This window comes from Numenius arquata, chromosome 15 (assembly GCF_964106895.1).
Source record: "Numenius arquata chromosome 15, bNumArq3.hap1.1, whole genome shotgun sequence".
NCBI lineage: Eukaryota > Metazoa > Chordata > Aves > Charadriiformes > Scolopacidae > Numenius > Numenius arquata.
In genome coordinates this window covers 6,209,504-6,237,350 of record NC_133590.1, presented here as the reverse complement: position 1 = coordinate 6,237,350, position 27,847 = coordinate 6,209,504, and the positions used below count along the sequence as shown (strand labels likewise).

General features: G+C 39.7%; 1 protein-coding gene across 2 annotated transcripts in view; it reads right to left on the bottom strand.

The window, feature by feature from the left end:
• ADD3 (adducin 3) overlaps nucleotides 1-27,847 on the bottom strand; it is a 100,418-nt gene that overhangs the window by 39,615 nt on the left and 32,956 nt on the right. For both annotated transcript variants that reach the window (XM_074158962.1, XM_074158961.1), the window contains exon 2: nucleotides 25,394-25,438. The gene's annotated coding sequence lies outside the window, so the exon portion shown is untranslated. The remainder of the gene's footprint in view (nucleotides 1-25,393; nucleotides 25,439-27,847) is intronic.

Genomic DNA, 27,847 nt, shown 5'->3' with positions numbered 1-27,847 from the left:
ACTTTGGACTTAACCACAGCACTGAACAGAAAACAGATGTGCCCAGAGCAGCAGCCAGCGTGGCCCTGAACAAGCGCTGAAGATTTACTAATGAAAGCTTTGGTAGGACACACAGTGAGGAATATGCTGAGTCAGCATTTAGCACAGTAGAAAGATTAGTTTTTTAAAAGTCAAAAGCAGAATATACAAGTATTTCATAATTAGGTTACTATTATTTTTCAGTGCAAGCAAGCAATTATCTACTTTTATCCCATAATTCTCCTTCTCGCTCGTAATCACTCGTAATCACTCATAAGCACTGAAACTCTAGATAAAATAAAAGACATTCCACAACAGACTACTCTAGTATCATCCAGCACAGACGCATCCTGGCATGCTGCACAAAATCCTGGAGACTTGTGAACATCTGCGATGGTTTTTTCTAGAATGCAAAGCCAGACTGACACTTCTCCTTGAGATTTAAACTGTCCTCTCTTTTGTCCTGAGCAGTTGCATGAAGTGTGAATAAACTGGCAGATTTTCATGTCTAAAGAGGAGCCGGTCCAACGTACCAGGGACAGAATTTCCTAGCAGCCAAGGTGGCACAAACACCATCCACCACAGGCAGCTTCAGGAGATGCTTACCTTCTACTGAAGCGTTGTTTTGCAGTGAAGAAAAGCTTGGTTTCTCTTAGAGGAGAAACAAACCGGGCACTTGAATGAGTTTCAGCACCAGTGACTCAGAAGTCCAGTTGGGAAGACTTAGGTTACAATTTTGATGACACGTGCATCCTTTGATCAGCCACACATGTAGCATGACAGACCTTCCCCGAGTCCTTCCCCAAACAATTCTTCTGTTTTTGACTTCTACTGCGTTTTTTTGTTTGTGATTTCAAGAATATTCTGACACCAACAAATACACTAGATGCATCTATCTCTTAGATAAAACTATTTCAATCTAATATATTATGACAAAAATTCATAAAATAACATAAAAGTTGTTTTATTTGAATTTCCAAAGCTCATTTGTAAAACTCACCTGAAAACGGCGTTTGCCTGTTTGCAATTAAACCTGCTTATGTTTATATTGAATGCAAGTATGGGACATGTTACCTGTTGAGGGATATTCTCCATGGGCTGAAGTTCAGAGCCTGAGTGCAGAGAGATGTGAGGGCAAATTTTTCGCTGAATTATGTTGTTATGAATCAAAAGTAACCAGTTTACAATTGCTGTAAAAATGACACTGTGTTCTGAGCTTTGGTGATGCTTATTTTTTTAATATTTTAGTAACTCATGGAAATGATCCTATGTGAAGATAGTATTTCAATTTATACCATAAGAAAGTTACTGATGATACAAAAAAATATTTGAGGATATACAGATTACATCTGCTTGAGGAGTGAAAGTAAATCACATCTTTTCTATGGCTTTCTATGGTTATCTTGTTGACTTATGCATTGGGGTATTTTTTTTAAATGTCTGTAAAAACCAAACACTATTCAAGGAATTAAAGATCTCTGTATTAATGTAAGAACATGCCAAAAAATACCACAAAACTTGATTAATAAAGTGCTGAATAATAGGCGATTAGATGCCTGCTAAAGGCTCATTCACAACAGCTTCCACCGAGACGCTGGAATGCTGCGGAGGACGACACTGACCCAGGGCAGCCAGAGCTCTGCATTAGCCACAGTGGGGACATGGATACACCCCATCTTTTTTGAACTCATTTTCTAATTCAAAAGGGAAAAAACCGAATCTGCAGGACGAATCTTGTCTCGGGAGTCTGGTCTCAAAGGTTTCTGGAGGAATAGCAGTGGATACTCCTTTTAGAGTTGGGCAGTATTTAACTATTTTTTTTCTTTAAGATGCATTATTCTGACTTGCTAATTTATTGCATTGTTTTGGGCCGGAAGATGGCTAGATTTCTATTTTTTTATCTTAATTATCAAGTGATGGTTCCACAGTATGCACTGGAACAATGATTTAAGATGTTATTCGTGGGTTGCTGTGGGTTTTTTGTTTTGTTCTCTTTAATTCTCTGGCAAATTGCTACGGGATTTTGATTTCTGCCTGCCTCATCAGTATTATGTTCTCTCTCTGTGACAAATTATCAAAACTAATCAGAGTTTGTACTGCAAAGCAGTCAGGAAGAAGTGATGAAAAGCACGCAAAGTTTTGTGTTATATGAACAGACTTTCCTGAGACTTCTGGCTTCAAATTCAGAAAGCTGGAATTCATAATGAAAACCACTCCTACCTGCTGCACAACCCCTGTCTCTTACAGAGCACAATTATGAAACTTGAAGATAGGTTTTTGTTATGTCTATCCTGTGTTCATTTTCATGTTATATTCTAAGTGTTGTTTGTAATTGGGTGATATTGGACTAGAAGACTAGTGGTCTAGCGGAATGAGCAACTTGTACCTCTGTTCAACCTCAGCATCAAAATCCTACATCTCTCTCTTCTAACCAGACATCAACATCTGTAACGCCAAGATAATTATTTTTTACCTTTGTACCAAGTTTGGCTTAAGGTAACCAATAGGTTCAAAAGCAAAGTGGCCAGAGCAAACACGTGCAAGGTGTGATCAGATCGGATCTCACTTTCATAGAGCAGTAGGTGAACAACAAGCAGGTACCTCTCACTGACACGCAGCACGAGCCCAGGCATGAATGCAGAACTAGGTTCAGTCATTTAAAAAAGCCTCCTATGACAATTGAGCTGAAGCTATGAACAAGCACTGTTTTGCAAACAAGGACAGTCAAAGGAGAACTCAGATAATCATATAAAAGAGCCAATACTTCTCTTTATTTTAACAATAAGTAGCATTTGTGCCCATGGCGGTCGTACTTCCTGAACACGAACAAACAAAACAACAGTTATGTTTGGGAATTTAAATTTGTAGTATAAATTCAAAACCAGCATGAACTCTCAAAGCATACTAGAGGCTAGCCAATGTTAAAACTGGTATCTATAAATACCACAGGCTCATACTTCTGAGAGGAGACAAGCATTCAAAATTCCCCAACAAGTGCCAGTGAACGATGACCTGAAAGAGTCAGTTCTACCTGAGCAATAAAAGCCATCAACAGAATTGGGAATTGTACTAGTAGGGGTAGAATAGCTTGAAATTTTAAATTTTTTTCTTTCATTCCCTGTTGTTCCATTTTCAATTGCATCATTACCACTAACAAAATGATAAATCAATTCAAATCATGACATTCAAGTGATTCTACGTAAAAAAAATAATAAAAATGAAACCCACATTTTCATTGTTATTCTTGCAGCTCATCTGACCTCCTCAGTACAACCACGACAAATGCTTGGTCAGGGGAAAAAAAAGAAATAATAATGCTCAAACCAAAACAAAAGTCTGCACAAATTGTTACATAGGCTCACAGTATCAGTTAAGAAATATAGCTGCTCCGAAACGTTTAATGAGAATACAAAAGGGCCTCTACAATAGTATAACCTTTGCCTCTGTCTGCTAGCATCACAGTTTACACGGTTTCCATGGAAACCCTCTGCAAACATATGAATGTTCTTGTTGCGTTAGATGTCGAACAGAAAATCCTTTGTGGCAACTCTGGAGGGCCATGGCCAGTGCCAACCTCCCAGCGGAATAATGCCCTTCACTATGCCTTGCCCAGCAGGCTCATGACACACTTGCTCACATGGCACAGCTGCTGCCATCGCTTGTTTTTAATTAAATTAAAAAAAAAAAAAAAAAAAAAAAAAAGAAAGAGGTGCACATCCTAACTTTTAAACATTTCTTCCCACATGGAGAGCCCGTTTTGCCCCCTGTCAAACTGATGGCAAAGTCTCCTGGTATTAGACCTTCGGATGCAACCCAAGAGCTGCAGAGTGAAGGCACTGACTGGGAGGCTTCCAGCAGGCTTCCAGTCAGGCTGCTGGGGAATACATTTACATAATGAGTAGACAGCTATCCAGCAACGGAACGGCACAATTCTTCATTATAATGTGTTTTTCTCAAATTATATAAAAAAACCCCACACATAAAATTCTCAGGATATGACAGGTACACCAGTCCAAAAGAGAAAACTAGTTTCATCACCTTGTTGTTTCTTATGGTGGAACGATCAGCCGATCTACAAATAACTCACGTACTGGATGGGCTCCTTCAGCCACGGAGGCAGGAAAACTCTACCCAAGACAGTCCGAAATGTCATCAGCAGGGCTGGTTTCTTTTTCTGTTGTTAAGGGTATGCGTGCAAGAGAAAGCTGAGAGACTAAGAAACTTGTTTCTGTTTCATGGAGGAGGAGCTACTGTCAAATACCTGAACGTCGTGTCCCATCTGACTTTGCTCAAAATGTATGTCCACTCTTCAGCTCTCTGTATTTTACCAGCATTGAAATGAGTGTGTCTAATGAAAAAGCACCTTTAAGACTAATGGCACACGCAGCTGGAGAGCACCTTGTTTGTAGATTAAAGCATTCCCCTATATCCTTATTCCTCTGAAACAAGAAACTCCTAGTACAGCAAGTTTGACTCTAATTTCTGAGATATCAATGGCATAACTTACCTAATTGCTTACAGATGTGCAGAGTCTCAGGAAGGATGATGGCTCCAAAGGCTGCATTCAAGATAAAATCAGGTCTGAGGACTCTGCATGGGAGGTGAAGGCCCGCCTGTCCCATTCCATGTGGAACTGGAGAGGTTGGGACCTTTTTGTTTATAACCGGGCACTTCACCTGCAGTTCAGCCATTTCCAGCCACTCTTACAGTCACAGTGACAAAAATCAATGATGTAAGAGTTTTGTCTTAAAAGCTGACAAATGAAGGAAGACAGATTTTGTAACAGGAAGAAAAAACAAACAAACCAAACACTTTTACTTTGACAACACTCTGTTTCTATGTTTATTTCCTTCCCTTTCACAGAGGGCAGCACCGAGGGGCAGCCCTCCATGCTCCCTCATGGCCACCCTCACCTCACACCCACCACCAGCCCAGGCCCCCAAATTAGCACCGAGGGTGGCCAACCTCTCCTTTTAGCCTCCTGCCACAATGAAGTAATGAGGGAACTCAGTCGCAGCCCTCGTTGTTCTAATGCTCTAATAGCCTATTGTTCTCTTGCCGTTGCCTCGGGGAGATAAAACACTGAAAGCCAGCGTTTCCTGAGGGGAAGCGAATTCCCACTGTGCCTCGCAGGACGTTGGCCAAGGGTTTGGCTTCACGGGGGGCCAGCCCAACCCCACGGCTCGACTCGGTGGGGAGATGGAGGGTTTGTTTTTGTTCGCCGGCGGTTTGCAGGAACATCTGCTCAGCGAAGCGGTGGTGTGGCTCTTGCCCGTCACCGCCCACAGGCCCTTCCCCACGGATGCGTGCAAAACCACGTTTACTCCCTCTGCACGTGGCCATCACTATAAAAATACTACTCTGACAGTCCCATGGCTAAGATTTGGCTCGTACGTGATCATAGTTTATGATCTGCTCCCTCCCTTAAATTGTAGAAGGACTGAAAATATAACGGTTGCTACTGAGCTGCCGCAAGTTTCCAGGGAGAGGGGAGCCACAGTGTGGGCTCAGGGCAGAATAGCCTGACAGCACCCACTGTGTCACATCCTCCAGGTCCCAGGTAATAATGTTTGAGTACTGGGATGGGAGAAAGGGCACAACAAACAGAAATCAAGCCAACCATACAGGAAATGGTTAAGATCGAGAAGTCACTCATTTTATATTTTCACCACACCCTCTTGTCCAATAAAGAAGCACGCTGCACATCATTAATGTCCCGCTAATGAGACATCCAACTGCCCAGAACACAGCAATAATGAAGGTGAGCTCTGTTTCCATCAAATCTACCAGAAAGATTTGTAGGGGTCTGCTTTCCCACTGACACGAACACATGACTCCCATTAGTCTTAACAAATGAAGAGGGTATTCAGTGGGAGAGAAATTTCCCAAGGTTGCGTAACTGAACGGAAGAGCCAGTATAGGTTAAGAAAAGTTATCCATCCCAGAACTACAGGGACAGCCCAAATTCTTTCATAATTTTCCCATTAATTTGTTCAACTTTTGTTGCAGTTAAGACTTTCTTGCTTAGAAAGACTTTTCTTGCTTTCTTACTCAGAACTATTCGTATGCCAAAATTATAGAAAAGCAAATCACATAATGGGATGCTTAGCTCCTATTTTTAGGCTGAGAAAAAAAATGTAAGTTCAGATATGCACTGTCTTTATCTTATTGCATTGTCCCTGCGTACTATTCTTGACTCCACGGTATATAAATTCTTACTTCTGTAACAATGCAAATTTGTTGACAGGATGATAGGTTAAAGTTTATCTTTCAGGCTGCTTCCCTTGCACCAGTCAGAAAAATCTAGTTATGTCAATTTATGTCCCTTTCAGTGCTCAGCGAGGCGAGGAAATGGAGCAGAGTGCCAGAATGTGGAAACAATGCAAAAAACTAATGCCAGAACTGAGTATCTGACTCCCAGCCTAAGCTCTGCCTGCCCTCACTACACTTCAGGATTAATACTGCATATCTCAACTGCATTTAAGAAAAACCTTAATTCCAGATGTTGAAAGCACGATTAACTAAAAATTAGAAGCTTTTTCTTCATCTTTTCCCCCCCATTCAAGTTTATATATTTTAAAATAAGTGGGTGCTTTGCCTTTTTTGTTTTAGTTTTTTTTTCTTGTTTTGAGGGTTGGGTTTTGTTTTTTTTTTTACACCATAAAATTGAATTTCATAGGCAATTTAAAAATAGTTGGTCATGCGTTTATCATAAGAAATCTGACGTAATCTAAGACTTTCAAAGCTATTATAGTATACATTAATGAAGGCTGCTTCATGCATTTTGCTATAGCTTTAAATGAGAACAGACTTCTCTGTTATCTCCCACTGCAATGAGTGATACAGGAGAGTATCTAGTCTGCTACTACTCGCACACAGGATAGGAGTTCATTAGCACATACTCACAGAAGCTGAACTGCTTTGATACAATAAACTGGGAGAGGGAACTACAGTGCCCCAGCGGCTGTAACTGTGTGACCAGTGCTGTGCTGCCTTTTAGAGCCACGTGTTAAAAATCTATCTTCCAAATTAAATCAAGATTACCTACTTATTTGTGCTCAGCTGTAAACACAAACCAAAACCAAACCCAACCACAAACCAAAACCAAACTTATTTGATTTATTTTATTTCACAGAGTTAAAATTAAAACCCCAGTACAGGCCAGTACAACCATTCACGGTACCACACCGCAGCAGAATCAGCCCCGTGCCCAATGTGGTTGCGCTCACTTTAGCTGCCAGAATATACTCAAAACTCTGAGCCCAGTCCTACCAGGGCTGGCATTCTCCTTCACTAAGTGGAAGCAAAATCAGATCACTTTTCCTACAAAACCCACTACAACATGCAGAACAAGTGAGGCAAACAGAGTAACTGATTTATGGATTACACAGATACTAACTACACCAGAAAACCCCATTCCAACACAGAAACTGTAACTCACCATTCATGGCACAACATTGAGGATAAAAATCACACAAGTCTCAAATAGAAGAAAATCAAAATACAAGACAAGTTTCTGCAGCATCCATCCCCAACGGTTCTGTCAAATACACAATGGCAATAGCACAAAGCATCTTTATGACAGGAATAAAAGGCTCTTTAAATGCTCTTTTTATTTTTTATTGAATGAACCCACTCTTACACAAAGTTCACGCAACGATGTCTCGAGCTTTAGTACTGCCACATAATGTATTTGATTAGTCAACGAAGGCTTGTAAGTCACACGTGGAACAATCTGAAATATTTATTAATTGCATATAATTACTTCATGTAGCATGTTAGGTCATTAATTAAGACACCGAATCTATTAGTATACTGAGATGTGTAGTTGTAAGGAAGATTAAAATCTTCTTGGTGTTTCACCGTAACTGACCAAACACTTCTCTGCTCCGAGTCACTGGCAAAACCCCAAAGGGAGTTAAGAACCGAAGCCACAGACTCCTCCCAGCTGCAGCATTAGCATTTTGTGTGGTTGACTCTTCTCACAGAAATAGTAGTCTTTACTAAGAGTGTTCCTCCCTCCAAGGAAGCACATTGCACCACACCTCCCAATTGTTTCAGAAGTACATATATACAAAGGCCATAGTTGAAAAAGATATCATCAGATGTGGCGAGTCCAGAGAAATCTTGTCCTAAATGTTTTTCAAGTTTATTCATGAGAAAAGGGTGGAGAAAGAAACCACAGCTACAAGATTCACAAACATGAACTCGTTTACATGTTTGCAAAGCAAATCATGCCACCAGCCTGTCACGTAACCCATAGGAAAATGCAGCTGCAGAGTCTCTGGATCAAGACATTCACTGTTCTCTGAAATTAAATTGCCCAGTTACTATGAGTTCTTAAAAACTGGTTGGTGGTTGTGGTTTTTTTTTTTTGGGTCACCTTTAATCTCTCAGACAGACAGGCAGTAGATTAAAGTGAGTTAGGAAATAACATGAAGCAGAGCAGAAAGCAACCAGGTTCTAAACTTTAACAACTTCTTGCACGATGGGGCAGTTAAGAGCACTGTTCCCATACATTGTTTAGTGCCTTGACATGGACACAGTTGGTTACTGGCCATAAAAACAACTGCAGCTCTGTAATTTCTTAAATATTTACTAATAAGATACACCAGAGGACAAAACCCAGAACTGTATTCATGATGTTCAGCCCTTTCTGTCAAAACACAAATTGACAAAAAGATCTTCTGGTAAAAACACTCCAGAATGCTTTTACACTGGTTTTAAAGTACAGATTTGCCTTTTTTTTTTTCCCCTCCACCAAACACCACCCACTCTTCCAAACAAGTAAGTAATCCAATGTTGCACAGGAATTTTAATTGTTTCCATAACTTCTGTTACCTGCCAAAAAAGTACTTAGCGTGACATACACGGGACAGGGTGCCTATGACACATGTATATTTAAAATAAAATATGAACATATATATACACACATAGCTACATATGTATAACATACGACTCATGTAATAGTTAACTTTTGTATAGCTATAAAAACTAGACGTCTTTCAAAGAGGCAGCCTTTATTCTTTGAAGTAACAGCCCCGGTTCAAGCACGCCGACTCTCTGGCTCAGATTTACAATCGAGTCACTGCAGCTGAACTTCCTGCACGCCATGTGAGCCAGGCTCAGGCTGGTGTCTCCTTGCGCGCCATGAGCCATGACAGATGCAAGTTCACAGCGGAAATCCCTTGCATGAAAGGCTGAAACTCGGATGCGCTCCTTTGTATTCGCTGCAAGGACAGCCACACAAATCTCTGCAGCGCTCTCTGCAAGAGCCCGGCTGATGCGGTTGCTGTGACTGAAAAGCCTGGCTCCTTTCAAGAGTTGTGTAACTTCTAATTTTATTTTTTTTTTTTTCCCCCCACTTTTTTTTTTTTTTTTTAAGATCTTGGTCTGTCAACCCTTCCTCACTCTGCACAGTCTTTCTTACCACAAATAATGGCCCTGGTTTCAGTGGGACCTTTGAAATTCTCATCTTGTGGTAGAAGTAATTGCACAACACAAGCTGGTGGGGACATTTTCAGCATATTTGTACAACTTCATTTATTTAGTTATTAGGACCAGGTCTTAAAACAACAAAAACTTTCTCTAGCATTTGTTTAAATAAACAATCCATTCTACATATCAGACTATTTATAAATATACAATATGCAATTACTGTGTATCAGTAAAATCCCTAGGAGGGTTGTAGTTATTTTGGCAAAAGAGCTTATAGATGTTCCCTTGAGTAAATCACATGGCAGCATAAGCCTGCTAGTAGGGGAAGCCTAACAATTTCCATAAAATAAAAGTGCATTTAGAACAATTTAATAAACAAGGGGAAAAATATCTGTGGGACTTAACAGGGTGGAAGATAGAAAAATATTATCTTCAACAATAGATACTACACATTTTTCCACTCATTTTACAACTCAAAGCAGTACACTGCAGCTTCTGATGCTACTAGCGCTCAGAATCTACTTTTGACAGAATTTTTTCATTTGTGATGGGTGGTTTGTTTTTGCATTGTTATGGGCTGGGTGAAGCCTCGAGGCAGACACGCAGCCCTGTAGATAACGTGTATTTTCCAACCCCGTGATAAATTTCCCATAACTGCTGGCCTGGAACATGACTTCCAGCAACTTGACTGTTTCACATTTGGCTAAAGCAGCACCACTCCATTTGATACTATAGCTCCAAGACTAGAGATGGAAGACAACGATTTTCAGAACATATTACTTTCAACGCTCAACTTTAGACTCCTATTTTCAGAAAATACTGACTGTTGCTTTCAGAAAGCCAAACCTCCCCTAACAAGATTGTTTTCAAGCTGGAAATCAGAAGCCAGAAGTTACTTTTGGAAGGTGCAGTTCGAATTTGAATACCAACATCAACAGTGCTGGTTGTTACAGCTCAGGAGAACTTTTATTTTGTATACAAATCCTAATAAGTGTACATATTTCAGTACTTTTGCATCACTACTGCTGAGGCCTGCGCTGTTTTCAAAGCCTAAATAACTTGCCTTTCACAGCTGCAAAGGAAATGACAAGAGAAGAAAAACACAGCCAGTGTATATCAGCAATTAATTCCATCCACAACTGCCCAGCTGTTTGCGCACAGAGGAACCTGCCTGTTTCCTCTCCGAGCTTTTGCCACCGAAAGCTGATACGGCCCTTTCGGAGGCGCGGGCTGTTGGTAACGTGTTAGGAATGCGCGCGAGAGCCCAAGGAGCTGAAGAAGAAGAAATGAAATCCAGACCAGCGCTCTGTGTATCTGTGTTATGAGGATAAAGTCATCTGGGGAAGATGTCGGCGGGCTGGGGGGACGGGGATGGGGAGCTGCCACAAAGCCAGGCTCAGCATGCAGGATGGACACTACTGTCACTGTCCGAGACAAGGTGGGACAGTCTCAGAAACCTGCGTCTCTATATCCGCTCTGCCAAGATGCTTTTACATTAGCTGATGCCAAACAGGTAGATATGGGAGCACTTCATAAAAGTCATCACTTTTACTTGGGGTCAGCGCTTTTCCAATGACATTGCTGGAGACTTTGCTCCATCTACACTAGAGTAAAAGTTATTGGTAAGTTATTACTACTTATTGGTAATTATTACTTATTGGTAAGTAATCCTCCCAATGCTTGCAGCCTTGAGGCTCCAGAACTAAAGGCAGAATTCAGCCCTTTAGAGTCTTTCCTATGGATATAATCCCCTCATGCCACCCTTGGGATTTCAGGAAAGGCACAGAGTATATAAAAGGAGGATGCTACGGGAAACATCTACAAACCCCACCTCACTGAGCGCCTGGAAATTTCATCCCCACTCCGGAATAAACTCACCAGGCTGCATTCACAGGTCATCTTTTTTTTCCCCTCTAACATATTAAAAAAAAAACAAACGTATTTTTTTCCCCTCCCTTAACACAAGCCAGCCCCCATTTAAAAATTCCAAATTATCCATATGGAATCCTTTTTACTGGGTAAATCAACACACAGCAAGACTCTTCTAATATATATTACCGGTATTTTTGCTTTAGCTCCAACACCACCAGTTAGAAAGAGCTCCTTTGATCTTTAGTAACAGCAGGTCACCTTTTCATTTGCTGGACCACTCAACCAGGGACAACCTCTCAAACTGCACGGGTATTCAGAAGAACAACACTAACAAGAAAATATTTGCACCTGACAATTTTCAAGTCCATTACCTAAGGTAAGAAGTAACTATCCAAGGACTATTCCCTTTACAAAAAAGGCACGCTGAAGTACAATCTTACGTATTTTGTTGAATAAATTGGATTTGCTAAAACTACAGGCTTGTGTACCATTGTGCAGAAAGAAAAACACTCTGCAGAAATAAGACTGTAATATTGTGTTCATACAGTAAAGAAACAAATAGGAGAACAATATTGCTTTATCAAACAAGACTCATGAAATATTTAAACATTACCTTTTTTAATATGGATCTCTAAATTTTAAATCTATGCTTCAGGAAGATTGGTATCATCTCTGAAACACCTACACAAGCCCGCAGTATTATCACTGGGAAAACACAGAAGTAGAGGACTCTCAGTAATTTACAGTTTCCCCAAGGAAAGTAAATCTAAATCCTGTGGTTGACTGGAAAGTATGAATTTGTACAAATGGCTTAAGATACCTTCTCCTTTTACTCCCTTGGAACCAATGACTCAGTAATGGGTAAACAGAAGCAGCACAATTTCTTAACATTAGAAGTATAGCACACTTCAGACTGCAAGGAATCTCACTATATTGTCACAGGAATAGTTCCGCTGCTGCTTGAAAACCAGAAGAACACTCATCATTCTTCCCGTAATTTCACTTTTAGCTACTCAACATCGGGCAAATCCATCGGGGGATGGTTTTTTATGTTACTTACTGTCTGCCACAACAAAACCTGACTTTCTCGTGTATTAGAAACAGAGAAAGCTTCTGTATGCAATCAGTCCAGTTTTACATTGGGGAAGAAGGCACAGCCAGAGGGAGGTGGAAGCAAGGGCACGCAGCAGCAGTAGCACTGAGCAACCCTGTGACCTCCGAGGCACTTAAGGCCAACTTTCCAAGACTCTTAGCTCTTTTCACGTGAATTGCTGCAATACAAATAATAACAATATATCTTACTTATATAATACTTAATATATTATGTATACTAAATATTGAGCAATACAAGGCAAAACCATATTTAAACAGCAAAACAATGTGACGTTTTTAATCCAAAAATTCCAGAGGGATTAAAGGCTTTATTAAGCCCTACCTCAAAACCTAAGATATTTCAGCAAACTAAGGGATGGTGACAGCGCTGTAAACCGCCTCTCAAGAAATTACATAGCTTAGAAATGACTCTCACTCCACCCATGGTTATTAAAATAGGTATTAAATCAATAGCTATCGATTTCAAAATTGTTTTTCAGGCTCAGTTTTCAGTAACATTTTGATAGAAGGCTGTGAAAATATTGCTAGATGTTAAAAGCGACAACAGAGTAAATTTCCCTGCATCCATAAAACTCAGCTGAGAACTGCAAATAGAAGTGATTCCAGTGAATTTCGCAGGCGCATGTATGCCATGGCTAACCAAACACAACTGCTCGCAGACTAGTCTCTTCTCTTTCTCCTTTTTCTTCTCCAAAGCAAAGTTCTTGCACAACAAACCTATCCAAATCTATGCATCACTTAAAAGCATGGAAGATGTGTCCCAGAAATAAATACCACAATTCTTCTGCTCTTAAGGATTTAGCATTTAAATTCAGGCATGATGCCTCAAGCTGGAGATAAATTAAATGACTAAGGCTACAATTCAGATGCAGAGAGGGCTCCAGGCCTGCGTACCGCTTACCTCCCAAAACAGACTTATGGGTGAGTAGCAGTGAGGTTTCAAGTGGTGCATAGCTCTCAGATTTGCTACGCAGCAAAGAATTTCACACTAAAAGGATGTTAAAAGGGGTTTAGAAAATCCCTAGGCTTCACATTCAGGCATAGAATGAGGAAGTTGCATTTACTCATGCTGAGAAAGTGCCCACATGAATGAATAGCCAATATGTATCCCATACATCGGAATAATTACTGAAATATGGAAGGTACTTGACAGTGCCTAGAAATACCTACATTACATAATGGTTAAGGATAAATAGCACCAATCTGAACTTACAGGAGGAGTTCAGTGCATGAATTACCACATTTCATACTTTATTGTTAAATAATTTGGGAGTCACTTGGGATGATTTAAGTTTTTCTCTTGAATTTGAATCAGGAACAAAGTTGCCCAATGTCTAAAAGTTCCCCGTCTAAACGGAAAATTCCTAAGTCCTAAAGTAATAGTTTTCATTTATCTTTCATATTATGCATGAACTACTGAAACTTAACATCTTCATGTTCAACATCTGTGTTCATGAATTCATTAGGTCATTAGTGCGATATTTTTTTTGCCTGACTTTAGATATTTACATAACGTGAATTCATTGCTTAATTAAAGTCTCTCCCTAGGATGAAGTGAGTAATTTTTTAGACTTCATTGGCCGCACTGTAGACTTACAGTGATTGCAACAGAGGCCAATAATTCAGAAGTAGACATCCATACTGCAGACATCTCAAGTTATGCAAGACACATGCTGCTCTGAAACACTACCAAGCTACATGCAAGACTAACAAAACACATAAGAAGAGATCATTTGGCTATTTTAAGTACCAAGAGAGAAAAAAATCCAGCAAGTCGTGGAAAAATAGAAGTCTACTTATTAAATTCTTCCAATTCATACAGCACAACAAGTAGTACAATTTGCCACGTGTTTTTTCTATTCTTCTCACTAACTTCAGGGGCAAAGACGTCTTTTACATTGCTCCAGTCAACAAGCCACATTACATACTAATTTTCTGCACTGCAGTACAACCCAGTATAAAACGAGGACCTTGTGGTACCAGCAAATACCAAGATCTGGCAACACTAGTGTGAGTGTAGACTAAAACTTGCTGTGAGAAAAATGTCACCAGGCACAAACAAGCTTTCAGAATACCAAGTGCAGGAGCTGCTAACATAACAAACATTAAGAGAAAATACATGTCTGATTCCTTAAAAAACATAAATAAAAAAAAAGTCAACATGGAGGGAACAGAGCAGGAAGAAAACTGAGGGGAGGAGGAAGGGGGAGAAAAACATAACAGATTTAAATTTTAATGGGTTTGTGATCAAAATACAAATTTACTTGATTAGGCAAACGTATGTCTATGGAGACCACTATAAAGCAAACAAGTTTAAGAGAAAATGGTGTTTAATAAGTTCCATAAAAAGATTGTTGAAGCAATGACAATGCTTCCCCTCCCACTTCCAGTAAATGCTTAAAGCTAACATACATCTCAAAGACTGTCTTCTGTATTTTACTATTGCTGTCAAGAAAGAAAAATGAGCCAAAAGTTAACACATTACACAACTCGCACTTCTGAACATCAATGTGGTACTAAAGTTTTTAGATTTCAGCATTAACATGACTTGTAAATAAGCAAAGTACTCCTGTATACCAGAAATCCTTTAACAGTCTGTCTTGAAAGTTGAGTTAAAGCAACAACAAACCCCTTGCATCCATCAGCCCACTGCACGCACCTTGCTGTACTCACTGCAACGCACGGCGTATTGCGGTGAAACATACTGAGTACCAAATACTGAAATGTATTTGGTAAAAGCTAATTTTAGTTCACCTCCTTACACGACAGCTAGATGATCTGGGGTTGAGTTGGCATGATTCACGGCAAGCACAGAAGATTGCAAGTTATGGTGAAGATGAAAGGATTTTTGAACACTTTTCTAAATCATGCAACCTTATCAGTACCCACCTACAAACATATGCTTTCTTCCATATGACACAACGTGTGCAAAAAACAATGATGAAAACTTGGTGGTTTATGCTTTAAAGATAAAAGCATAAATTTATCTACAGTCCCGAAGCCAGAAGGACAGATCTGGTGAAAGAAAATGTTTCAGTGGAAGTAACCTGACCTCTCTGGTAACCTTTCCTCTTTCCATGATTCCTTGGTACAAAACTGATAAATAGCTAAGAGATGCAGCAGAGGGCATTTTGGCTGGCCTAGTAAATTTGTTTCACTTTAAAGCTATTTCACCATCATTCAGGTATTAACATTTTAACACAAATCGGTATTAAGAGGTTTTTTTTTTTTCCACAATTAATTATCTTTTCAAACATGTACAGGTCATCAGCAACTTTACACACAATCAGTGAAATGCAAGTTCTTCCCCCTTACGATGATAAGTAGCTGAAAAAACCCCTCACAGCACACAGCCTTATTGCTTTGTGCAACTGTTTGCTACTTCAAGGGAGATATCATCAAAACGAGTGTATCAATCGGCTCTGTCTTTTAATCTGGTATTTTTCTCTTTGGCAGAAAAAGTGAAAGTTCATAAAACGCCCATTTCCTCTTTCACTTCATGCATTTATACGCTTGTGATGAACTAGTAGGAAAAAACCCCGATGTTTAATTCCAATGCAAACTTTTTACACTGAAGAAATTTCAAATGTGTTTGGTCCACATGCAAAGTTAGACACGTTAAAGAGGCTGTACCCATGGAACAACTTGCATGAAGCTGCTATTACTCCAAAGAATCTTTTTTCCTGAACCCTTGTATCCAAAGCCAGGATGACACTATACCTTACTCATTTTGTATCCTTTTACCAAGAAGTGTGTGTTATCAGCAATGTAAAAAGAAGTCACAGGCATCCAGACTGACACGTGACAATCACGTATGACGACAAGAGAAAATTCAGACTTGGTCGACTTCATAGGAGTCCACTTACCGGCCACGCCACATTCACCACAAACTAAGCTTCACCTACATCTCATGGTCAGAACTTGGCCAAAACTGAACAAACATTGACATCTAAATTGATGTAAATCGTCAGTCTCAGATTTTGACTACATACAGGTCATTCAGTGCCCCTGATGCCATACAGTTCATTTCAGTCCACTATTTCTTGTGATCTAATTATTTATTGAAATCCATCTAATTTAACAAAAAGTTACATTGCAGTATAGTATACTGTTTCTAGTTATTAATTAAGTATATCTTTCACAAAGTTATATGATTACAGAATATACGATTGGCTTTTTGCATTTGACATCACCGATTGTTTCAATTCTGCAAGCTGAAGGGGAAGAAAAAGAAGAGACCCAATTAACTGCACATCTCGCCATAAGGCTACAGACCATCTATTTGAAATGTACATGTGCACTTCTCTCAAATTGCAAGATAAATGATATACGCCCACACGTTTACCAATTCTGTGGTCTTTGTTCCTAATGAAACATACCAACTTGCCTGTCCAGACCTGCTGCTCTGTGGTACCCTGACTATTCCTGGAATGCTTTTAATATATTGAAATTGTGTTTCCCTATTTTCCTGCCTCTGATCCTGCAGCAGTTTTCAGTAAGAGATCACAGTTGCCAGATCAGCATTGTCGCATGCAGTTACCTTAATATCTCCTGGGGAAGTGTTACCCACTCCTGGCAATTTGTTACTTTTTTATTTTTTTTAGGTTCTAAAAATCTTTCCTACCAACATTTCAATTTGAGACCAGTTCCCAAAATATCACCTATGGAGTGAAGTTCCTGCATTAAAATCTCTCAGGAAAGTCAACCAGGAAAGTCAACCTGGATACAAATGATTTAGCTTTCATTCTGTGCCTTATCTTCGCCGAGCACTTCTTTTACACTTCAGTCATCTATCAGCTCTCCAGTCTGTCTGGCAGGATGTCCATTTCTGATGTACTTGAAATGATTCAATTTAAATGATTTATTGTAGGCTCTCATATCTTTAGCAAATTGTTTCTCAGAATATCTTTTGGCCAGGCTTATTATACTTTAAAATTTAATTTGCAAGAGGTGGTGGGGTTTTTTTTCCCTTTCTATTTTCATTGGAGGAAGCTTCAACTTTTGAAAGATGTCTCCTTGTTTCTCAGAGATTCCTTAACTCTGCTATAAAATCCTCCTTACTGCTTAAAAATAAGAAGTTGCAACAAAAAAAAAATAGTTTCAAGTCTTTGATAGACGGTATATATTTTATCCAACTTACAAATCACAGTGTTTAAAGAGCCACTTTATTACCTGCAAGCTTCAGCTTCCTTGTAACAAGTATTCTCACTTTTATGACTAGCAAAGGCAGAAAGCTGGCATGGAAACTGCAACGCTCAGTTCCCCAGCTCAGATGTTACCAGTGGACTTTCCATTCAACCATACAAACATAACCATAGTTCAAACTACTTCTTATTGCAAACCAGGTAAGAACAAGCTTTGCTATCCCAGACCCCATATGCCACCATACTGAAAGCGACACAGATGCTTTCTGAAGTCACTGCCTTCTAGAAGCTTGAGACTGGTATCAACAGACCTCCTGCTTTGAAAAAATTGAAAGTTACCTCCTTCCAGACCTTCACGGTAGCAGGTCACTGCTCCAAAGTGGCAAGGTGATTTCTGCTGTATTATAACCAGGATTGGAACTCTTGTGAGTTACAATATGTTTCATAATGCCATGGGTTTCATTATTTATTTTTTAAGGAACACATACTCAAAGACTGCAAATGGGTTTGTTTTGTTGTTGTTAAATTGTAACATTTGGGGGCTTGATTGCTTTAACTTATTAGGAGAATTAATGTCAAGTATACGTCAAGCCCATGTCAAGTATAAAAAGTCTAATGCCATCCCTGCTATTAAAGACGGTTAGCTGAAAATAAACAGATTTGATTCAGCACTGATCAGCCACTGATTTGTGTAGCTGCACTAAAGTTAATCCAAAAACATGGATAACTTGAACTTAAAATTAAGAGAACTGATTATAGGTTACTCCAATTACCTGTATAGATAAACTTCAAACTGTGTTTGATGCGAAAACCCATGTATCTTTCTCTAAGTTGAGGTGCAGACACTGGGCAATAACAGCAACCGTTCACCACTGAAAACAGTTCCTGAATGCAGACAGAGCATAAAGAAAATCAGACTTGCACTTATGCTACATTAGAGATTTTTTTTTTTTAACCCCCATCCCCCTTCAACCAAGACTCTCCCTCAGCCTAAAGATGACACAATACAGATCACATTTCCTCGCACTCCGTGCTGATAACAAGTGGAGATTGCAGCATTGGAAAGGCTCAGTTAATTCTGTTCCTTCACAAGGGCTTATGCTGTTAAGGGAGTGTCAGCTGCAAATAACTCAACTGACATTGTTTTAACCCGACATGCCAAGGTACACAACTAAGCCAAATCTTAGAACTAGTTCCACTTAACAGATTCTTTTCTGTGAAGAGTCACTGGCCATCAGCAGACAGCGAAAACCCTCATGTTATTACAATTGAACTGTTAAGAAGTAAATCCAGCTTCAGCAGAGGGGAAACAAAAAGCTGTATGTTTATTAAACTGACCTTCTAAATATCAACATTTTCTAAGGAGGGCATCATTACTGAACACAGTTCAATGAGTGAAGGGGAATAAAATGCTAAAAACACAGGCTGTTGTTGAAATTATTAAATCAGTATTGAGTGGAAGAGAATTTTAAGGCTTATAACAACTTTGGAAAATGTTCAATTTTTAAACACTACTTCTTCATTCACTCCACTCAGCTTATGAATTAAGCCAAACCAGAATAGGTTGGATAAAAACCCAACAACCTCCACTGAAAAGCCACAGTGATGAGCTGATATGCATCTAGTTACATTTTTTCATGTTCACAAAGATTCAGCATTTTTAAGCCTTTAAGCACAGACTTACTCCTAAAGCTGAGGAGCAATTAAAAAAATTAAGTACAACCTGGTAGAGGCAGGGTGACACATTTAAACTCATTTTGTTAATAGCTATAATGCTAGCAAAATAGAATTATTTTGTCCTTTGGAAACACCATTTAATTATAAGCTAGATCTGTTATCTTGTAGTTATAAACTTACTGATTTAAAATATGCCAGTCTGCAATTTTGAATCTGCATTTTCAGCTTTAATTCCAGCATCACATAGAAAGAGCTGAAAATCTGCTCATCTCGTCACAAGCTACTGAATAATTGTATCAACTCCGTTTTCCAGAGCTGTTTTTCATTAATTTATAATTAACAGGATTTGATAACACAATCTGCACTGCTAACTTATAACAGCCTGTTCATATCAACTGAAAAAGAACAAGTTCTTTGTTTGGTGAACTCCAGAGCTCCAGCACCTCTCCCATGCTTGGCAGCGTCCACTCCCTACAATTCCTTCTGGAGATACCTGTCAAACTCCTCCAACGCCTGGTGCAGAGACTTCACATGAATGTTGTTCTCTTCCTCCTCCTGCCTCACATGAAACTGCTTTATCACAAAGACTGAGGAACTTGACAGGGAATGAGATATAAAAACTTATCTGCTGCCAGCAAACTGCTTCCATGATAGGGGCATCGGAAAGGGAAAAGGAAAACGGTGACGGGCAATCCAACACTCTTCGACACGTTCCAGGCACTCGTGGGAACAGAAAAAAAAAAAAAAAAAAAAAAGGCAGCACCAACAATTCAGGATTTTAGCGTAATGAAAATAATGCCTTCAAAAGATACACTAGCTGGGAAAGCCTGAATGTCTTTTTCCTAAATCCACAACAGAAGTAATATCTTCAGAAATTCTGCACAAACCCAAGGCTCAGCAGCATGCCTGAGGAAGCAGGATCTGCGCTTCAAGTGCCTTATTCACATTTTAAAAGACTGCATAAATTTGGATAAGTCTTCCTTACTGCTATGGATCATAGAAATACTGCACTAATTCTGAAAGTATCCTAGGGTGATGTTTTCCTGGTCTACTTTAAAAGCTTCCTCATCCTCCGCTACCAAACTCTCCTCCTCTGGCTTTCTATCATAGCAAGAGAAGCACTGCAAGTGCTCAAGCTGACCATGCCAGAGAAACCTTGGTTTTGGCTCTTTTGAGACAAGGCAATCCTCAGGTTGGTGCTGAGGATACAGAGAACCAGGTTCTATTTTGTAATGACAGTCTATGTTGAAAATTATAGTGTTTTTAAAATAACAATTAAACCCAAAACACAATCGACAACCACACCACCCTTTCAAAATGCATACTAAAGCAACAGGAGCTACACACAGAGGAAGTGCTTTTTCAGGAGAAAGGCAACAACTGTAGAAACATTGAACAGAATCCCCTTTTGTCTTTTTTTTAATATCCTCCTTGATTACTTCAGCTTGCACAATATATATTCAACATTGTATTTCATTTGTTTATGAGTATCTGGGCAGGGCTCCAGTGCTTTGATGCAACTGGTCGCAGCGCATAGCTCAGTTCAGTGAGCGCTACCACCAGCGGGGAAAGCTGGAGAGGTGGAAGAGACACAGCACCATTGTCACGTCCAGCACACGACAGGGTTGAGACCAGCCAAGCAAACAGGAGTTGTGTTCCAGAAAGTTTCTTCACCTCAACAAGAGAGAAAAAGCCCAACAAATGAACACCACCAGAAAAATAAAGGTATCTTCATAATGAATGTAGTTATCTTTTGTCAAGCTGAACCAGAAAAACACAGAATGCAGATACAGTATGAACAAATATTATTGTCTGTAGCTACAAATACTTAGTGAGAAGATTAAGTCAAAGACTCAGACTTTTCTGCACTGAAGCTTCTCATGCTGGGAACAAAAAAGCTTGAAACTGATTGCTGCAGAGAACAAGGCATCAGATTTCAGGGTTTAATGAAATGTGCATGAGACCAACCGTATGTTTAGTTTTGGTTTTGTTAACAGACTGCGAGACCAACTTCTTTTCACAAGTACTTATGGAGACAGGCATTTAAGGCAGAAATACACTTGTACCACATATTCTGCTTCATCATTCACACAGTCAGGATTATCTAGAGTCACTGACATTTGAAGAGCCCCACCTGGGTGACTTAAATGGCCCCAATTAAAAAAACGACCAAATAAGAAAGTTCACCCTGAGCCCCCCCCCACACACATCAGAGGAGACTATAAAGGCAGATTTAGCAGGAGGCTCCTAGGCCTCTAGGATGCTAAAGTATGGTTCTGTCAGGGTTAGTAACTGACAGAAGACAGAGAATATAATCTTTCCACGTTTGCATGAAATGCCATATATCCAGGAGTAAAAGCTTATTCAACAGCTTCCCTTGGTCAAACCTAGGAAAGGGAGTGCCTAAATGGATTTCGAGCCAATGTTCATCTCAATTCCTCCTTACTAGACTGGAAGGGTGAGGGCCAGTAGGAAAGTGGAGATATATACATGGTGATGGCAAAATAGATGTGTTGAAAGATGAACTGGAGGGAGGAGGGGGTGGCAGAAGCATAAAGAGCATGCTTAAAATAGTCCCACAAAAAACATCTAGTCTCTCTCTAAGTTTAGAAAGTCCAGGGGCTCAAAAGTACCAAAACTACAGCAGCCTGGTTAGAAACATGACCGTCACCAGCACTGCCACAGTCACCCTGCAAAAGAGATATGCCCCTGTACTGGGTGGGTGGGTGCATGGGGGCACATGGGACACTAAGGACTGACACTAAGTAGGGTAGAGACAAAAATTTTGGTCAACTCTACATTAGTAATATGTAAAACAACTTTGGTAACTGTCCTAATGTGCCCTACCTTGACCTCTCCCTCAGTACTATGTGTAAGGGGATTTTAAAAGTCTAATTTCTAGCAAAATGAGTAATGCTAACTGGGACATAAAAATGTGCTTCATAAAGAAAGGCATTACCCACTGCTCTCAAAAAGCATCACAAAAAAAATCAACTTGACAAACTTGCTGAACCTTAGGGTTTTGTGAGATGATTTGAGAAAATGGTACCAACAGGTCCCTTGAATGTTTTAACAGTTCAAGGTCTGAGCCCTCCTCACACCAACCATGTGGAGAAGAGAAGCTGAAGGGAGTGTAGTTTCCCCAACAGCAAAGAGCCAATACTGACTTTTGTTTAACCAGGTTAAATAGTTGGGGGTAATGATGCCAGCTTCTCTGTATTTCAGGAGACCTTGGGGTTTTTAGTATTACTTTTAAAGAAAAATCAATTCAGGTGATAATTTGAACACAGATTTAGATTAATCTTTCATCTTACTGTATTTTTATACATTTGCTTTTAGACTGCTCCTTAGAGCAGGAAATAAAAAGGCAGTTGTTTTACCATGTTCTCCCATCGTTATAATGCAAAGCACCAGATTGGAGTTACTGAATGAGCTCATAAACCCCCAGGTTACATTCTTCTTCATCTGCAGCCTTGCCTTTCAAGTGAGCTCTACTCTTATTAAAAGGATCAGAAACTGTCCTCAGGCATACCCTGTCTTTGAAGATGAAGCCCCAGCTACATTTTATGGAAAAGACCTCTCAGTTCGTACCTTCGCCAAACTGCAAAGCAGGTTTAAACAATCATTCAAGACAGTGGATTTTGATTCCAGGCTCCTCTTACTCAGTCTCAAGTTTTAAAAATAATATTTTTCTTTCTGCTAGGGCACTCTTGAAATAAATGTTCCAAACAGTGATGATCCAAAGGCATTAAAGAAAAAAGTTACAACAGTATGACACATATTATGAATAAAGAAAACCTTCCCATATGGAAAAGTTTTAAAAATTTGACATTTCTTTTCAATATGTGTTAATCAGAAAGACAGTAGTGAATTCTGACTGCTTCAGACAGAAGAGAATCAAAACTCTCAGGATATATTACACAAAAGAGCAATTGCAAAGAAGGAAAGAACAATCCTATGGTTTTTTAAACTTAACGATTAACAGAGTTTTCTCAAATGGCTGGGAAAGTCTGTAGTTTGGAGCCAGCCACATGTTACTTATCAATGCAGGGTGAGTAAGAAAGGCCATGTCTGGTTCCTTTTGCAACAGGGAAAAATCTCTTTTGAAGTCTTTCTGAGGGACTGACGGGGGAGAAAGTGTCAGGAAAAGGATCTGACAGGTTTTTCACAGTAAGGGGCAAAAGATGTCTGGAGTAAAATCTCTTGTCTAAATTGGGCAAAGAGATAGAAACCTCTCCTTCAGCACTAGAGACGCCAGATAAAAAGTCTGAGACTCCCTTAATATCTTTTTTCCAGCCACACATGAATTCCTTTTTATGCTTTTTGCCAGCTTCTCATCTTACCAGGAGCCTGCAGGAGAGGCCAGTCCAGCACCAAAGGGAACGTAGCCATGCTGGAGCTCCATCTACAGCAGACAGTCTCCCAAGTTTCCAGGAAAACAACTTCCATTTTAAACTCCCCAAGCATCACAGAAGATCTCAATTTAAAGGTGGAAGTGATCACCTGAACAATCTTAAAGCAAAGTCAAAAGACTAAGAAATCACTCTGCTTCTTGAAATGAAATGCATTATCGATGAACGCGTCACTGCCAATGTTGCTGTTTCACTCCTGTATTTTCAATTCTTTGCGAATAACTAACCTGAGAAGTTCTGCACCGCCTGCAATGTAAGCATAATTATCCACCAGCAGGTCAAGAACTAGACACGTTTCATTTTTGCCAGCACTCTAAGTTGCTCTAACATTTCTTTTAAATTTCCACACTTTTGAAGACCGCAACCAAATAGAAAGCATCTATTTTTTTTCCTCAATCACAAACATAAAACAAATGCTTGACATAACCAGTCTCTAGAAGTTGTGTTTAAAGGAGAAATTTGACAGATTATTTCTATATAAACTGTACTCTTATCTACAGCAAACTGTTTTTGCATGTGTTGCATGAGCAACCTGCACAGCTGAAAATATGCAATTTAGCATTTAACTTCTCATCAGGACAGAGAGCTCCGGAGTTCACTACATCATCACTCATAAGGAACAATTTCGTGCACTCTTAGTGGAGGAAGATAGCTCAGCACTATTCAATTTGAAGTGCACAGAAGTATGCATAAGCTTTTATTAACAAAAGCCATTGTCTTTACATTTTGATAAAGTGATAATGTTTTGACTCCTTCCTTGCTTCTGCCTCAGTGTTGCAATTGCAAGATACAAGTAGCATTCCACAGGTAGTATTTCACAGCAAATAAAAGGAGAAAAAAAACCAACTCTCTAACTCGAAAAAATTACCCCAAAAGAATCCCAGACACGTGTTAGCTACAGGATTAATCTAATAGTCTTTTAAATTCCATAGCAGGCAAAAACGTAAATTGTAATGCTGTCTTATTTTAATCAAGGACTGGGGAGCTGTGGAAAACACTGGTAGAAAAAAAACAGTACTTCAGATAAGAGATTCTAAAATCCCTAAAAGATTGCTGCCCATTATTATAAAAATGAAGACCACAACACAATATATGCTCACTATACTACAGTAAACACTTGTAAGACATAGTAGTCAGAAGTGTCTGAAAAAGGTATAAAAAAACCCCAGTCCCTCATTTGTAAAATATAGGCTACTGCTCAGGTTTTGCTGTCTTCATACTCCTCCATCTGCATCTTTACAAACTGTACATGTAATGGTTAAATAATGTGCTGAAGTCTGCTAATTACTGTGAGGAATTAGCAGACTTCAGCAAGCACCACATTCACTCATTTTTGACGATACTTATCACCAGCTGGTCACTGCGACCAGCCGTACAAATAGGTGACATCCACCTCACTGTGGTTGGAACTTGGAGGACACCTTGATATTCTTACACGTAAGAAGTTTCATCACACATTTAGAGCAAGTGTTATGCAGTACTGTTCAGACTCTTGCACTCACACCAAACCTAAGCTACAGTTTCATCCCACAAAAGTATTTTGCACAACATTAATGAGATTAAAGTTATTGTGGGTTTTTTTTTGTCTGTGCTTTTTAATAAAACCACTTGAAAGTGGCAGTTTGTGGATTCATTTCCCCTCCTCTCCCTTAAAATCATTAGACTAAATGACAAGCAAGAACACAGCCAAGAGTTCAGACAGTAAAATGTTTTAGGTACCTTGATTTTTTCCACAGCTCTCCTTGCTCTAGTAATGTAGTTGACCTGTAAAACAGAAGAAAGAGATTACTGACTCCTAGTAGGCATTTCAATATTACTGGAATATACTGTACACTTAAGAAAGCATTATCACAGCACTTAATTTCTTAAGCTCTTTGTCAGAATATTTCACTGAATTACATTTTACTTTGTTACCATATAATGCATTTTTCATATTAAAAAAAAATCTCAAAGGGAAGCCTCATTTAAGAGCACCTGGTTGGGAATCTTGCCACTTTGCCTCATGCACACTGGGTTACAAATCGGAAAGTAAAATCCAGTCTACCTGCTGCATTTCTAAAATACAGCATAACAGCCAGACTCCACAATTCCTTTCGTAGCCCCGCAGAAGTGGAACTCTCGACCAGCCGCTCCGCTGCCGAGCGGACAGGCTCTGGTGGGGTGGGGAGCTGGGGAAAGGAACACAACAGGGCTCTTTGAAGGCTGGCAACTCCTGATGTGCAAAGTTCATAAGGAAACAACTGCTTTGCTCTGACCCCTTCCCACCACTCAGCAGCTATGGGTGCTCGTCCTGCCATCATCTTCTAACATGAAAGTAAAATGGGTAAATTAAATAGCAATTGTTTGGTACTAACATCTGTTGTCTTCTCAGTCTCTGAGCACAAGTCATCTTCAAACAAACCTGACAAATTTATTCCCATCATCTTCCTTTTTCCCCTCAACCAGTCCTCCAAGGAAAAACAGTGATTTCCTAGGGGACAGGGGCCAGACTCCTTGATTTCATACACGCATACAAAACATATGCTACATTTTCTTTTTTAAGATCCATACATTGCAAATTAGACATTTTATGCATTGTGAAAACACTGAGCTGAGCCTACCATCAGGCACAGGCGGTACTTCTCACCAACCTGTTAACCCATTTTTACTCATCAGATTGTAACGGCCTCTTTCAACCATCACCAGCTTTTCCTTGTTACTCTTCCTTGACTTCAGTACAGTACCCTCAAGCATTTTTCTTTAGTAATTGTACACTGTAATGTACATTGTACAGTACAGTCTCAGTACATTGTAATACAACTACTTCACCAGTTTCAACATTTCAGCAGGCTGGCTGTCCCACTCCCCATCATCACTAAAGGTGGATTATTCAACATTCTCTATGAATTTCAGCTGTAAAAAATTAACTTCCAAAGAAGCAACGTGCCCAAAAAGAAGACAAGTAGAATTATATAAAATTAACATAAGACATTATTGTCAAAAGATACTCTGAAGCAAACCCCCAAAAGTTCAAGAGAATCACGGTTAAAATTTTATTTCATGTGTGCTCAAATTGTCTATTTTCCCTGAATTACTGTGTTACAGAAAGTCCTTTCCTTGGTCACTTGAAAAACAAACGTTGCAATAAATATGACATTATTTTCAGCAAGTTCCTATTTAGGAATGAACAATGTATTTATACTCAGTATTAATACAGGTAAACAGCCACAAAACTATCTCGTCTACTTTTAGACCTGATGGGAATACAGATTTAGGGAACAGAATTGGCTCTAGCCAGGTGCTCTGCGTGGGGCTTGGGTATATTTGCTTATTTTGCTGTCCTGCCAACCGCTCCCTGGCAGAGCACACAAAGCAATGGCAGTGACTGGGGAAAGAGGAGGAAGTGTATTGGCACCAAAATGTCATGTTAGAGCAGGAGCCCTCCACAGCGTCAGGAATTTAAACACTTTAACGTGACTCTTTAGTCTTGGCACGAGTACGATTTATTTTTCATCTACTTCACACTGCTAGAGATAAGGGAATGCTATTTCTATGCAATTCCTGATACGTTATTTTAGGCGTAACCATCACCCACAAGAAGAGAACCCGCCTTGCAGGCTACCAGCTACTGTTTCTAGAGGGCATTGGTAGATCACTCTCAGACATGAAAATTTAATATTCTCCCCACTTTTTTCAGCTCTGGGTCCAATCGCACTGGTTGGCAGGACCAGAGGTGTCTATTTATGGTGGTGTTTAACACTACTCTATCCCCCTCCGGAGTTGCACAGTATCCCTCACTCCTATGGGGGCCGGCAGCCCCAGGTAAACAATGGCCGGCTTGCTCGGCTGTGTCCCCACCGCTGGGCGCTGGAGAAGTTGGAGACCTCACAACTCTCAGCAGGAGGCAGCAGGCAATACAGCTGAAGCCAGGAACCATGACACTCAAAAAACATCATACGCTTTTGAGCAGATTTTTTTTCTGCCCTTTGTCACAAGCTCTTCGCTATAATCCCTTTCTTCTTCACATCTTTCTCCCCAGTATCACAGAATACTTCAATGCACTTTCACAAGTTCTTCTTCCCTCCCCAATTTAATATCCACATTATTAAAAAAAAAAAAAAAACCACAAGAAAAAAACCCTCGACAATCGTGAAGTTACTATGACATCTGGTGCCATGACCTTATTGACTCTGC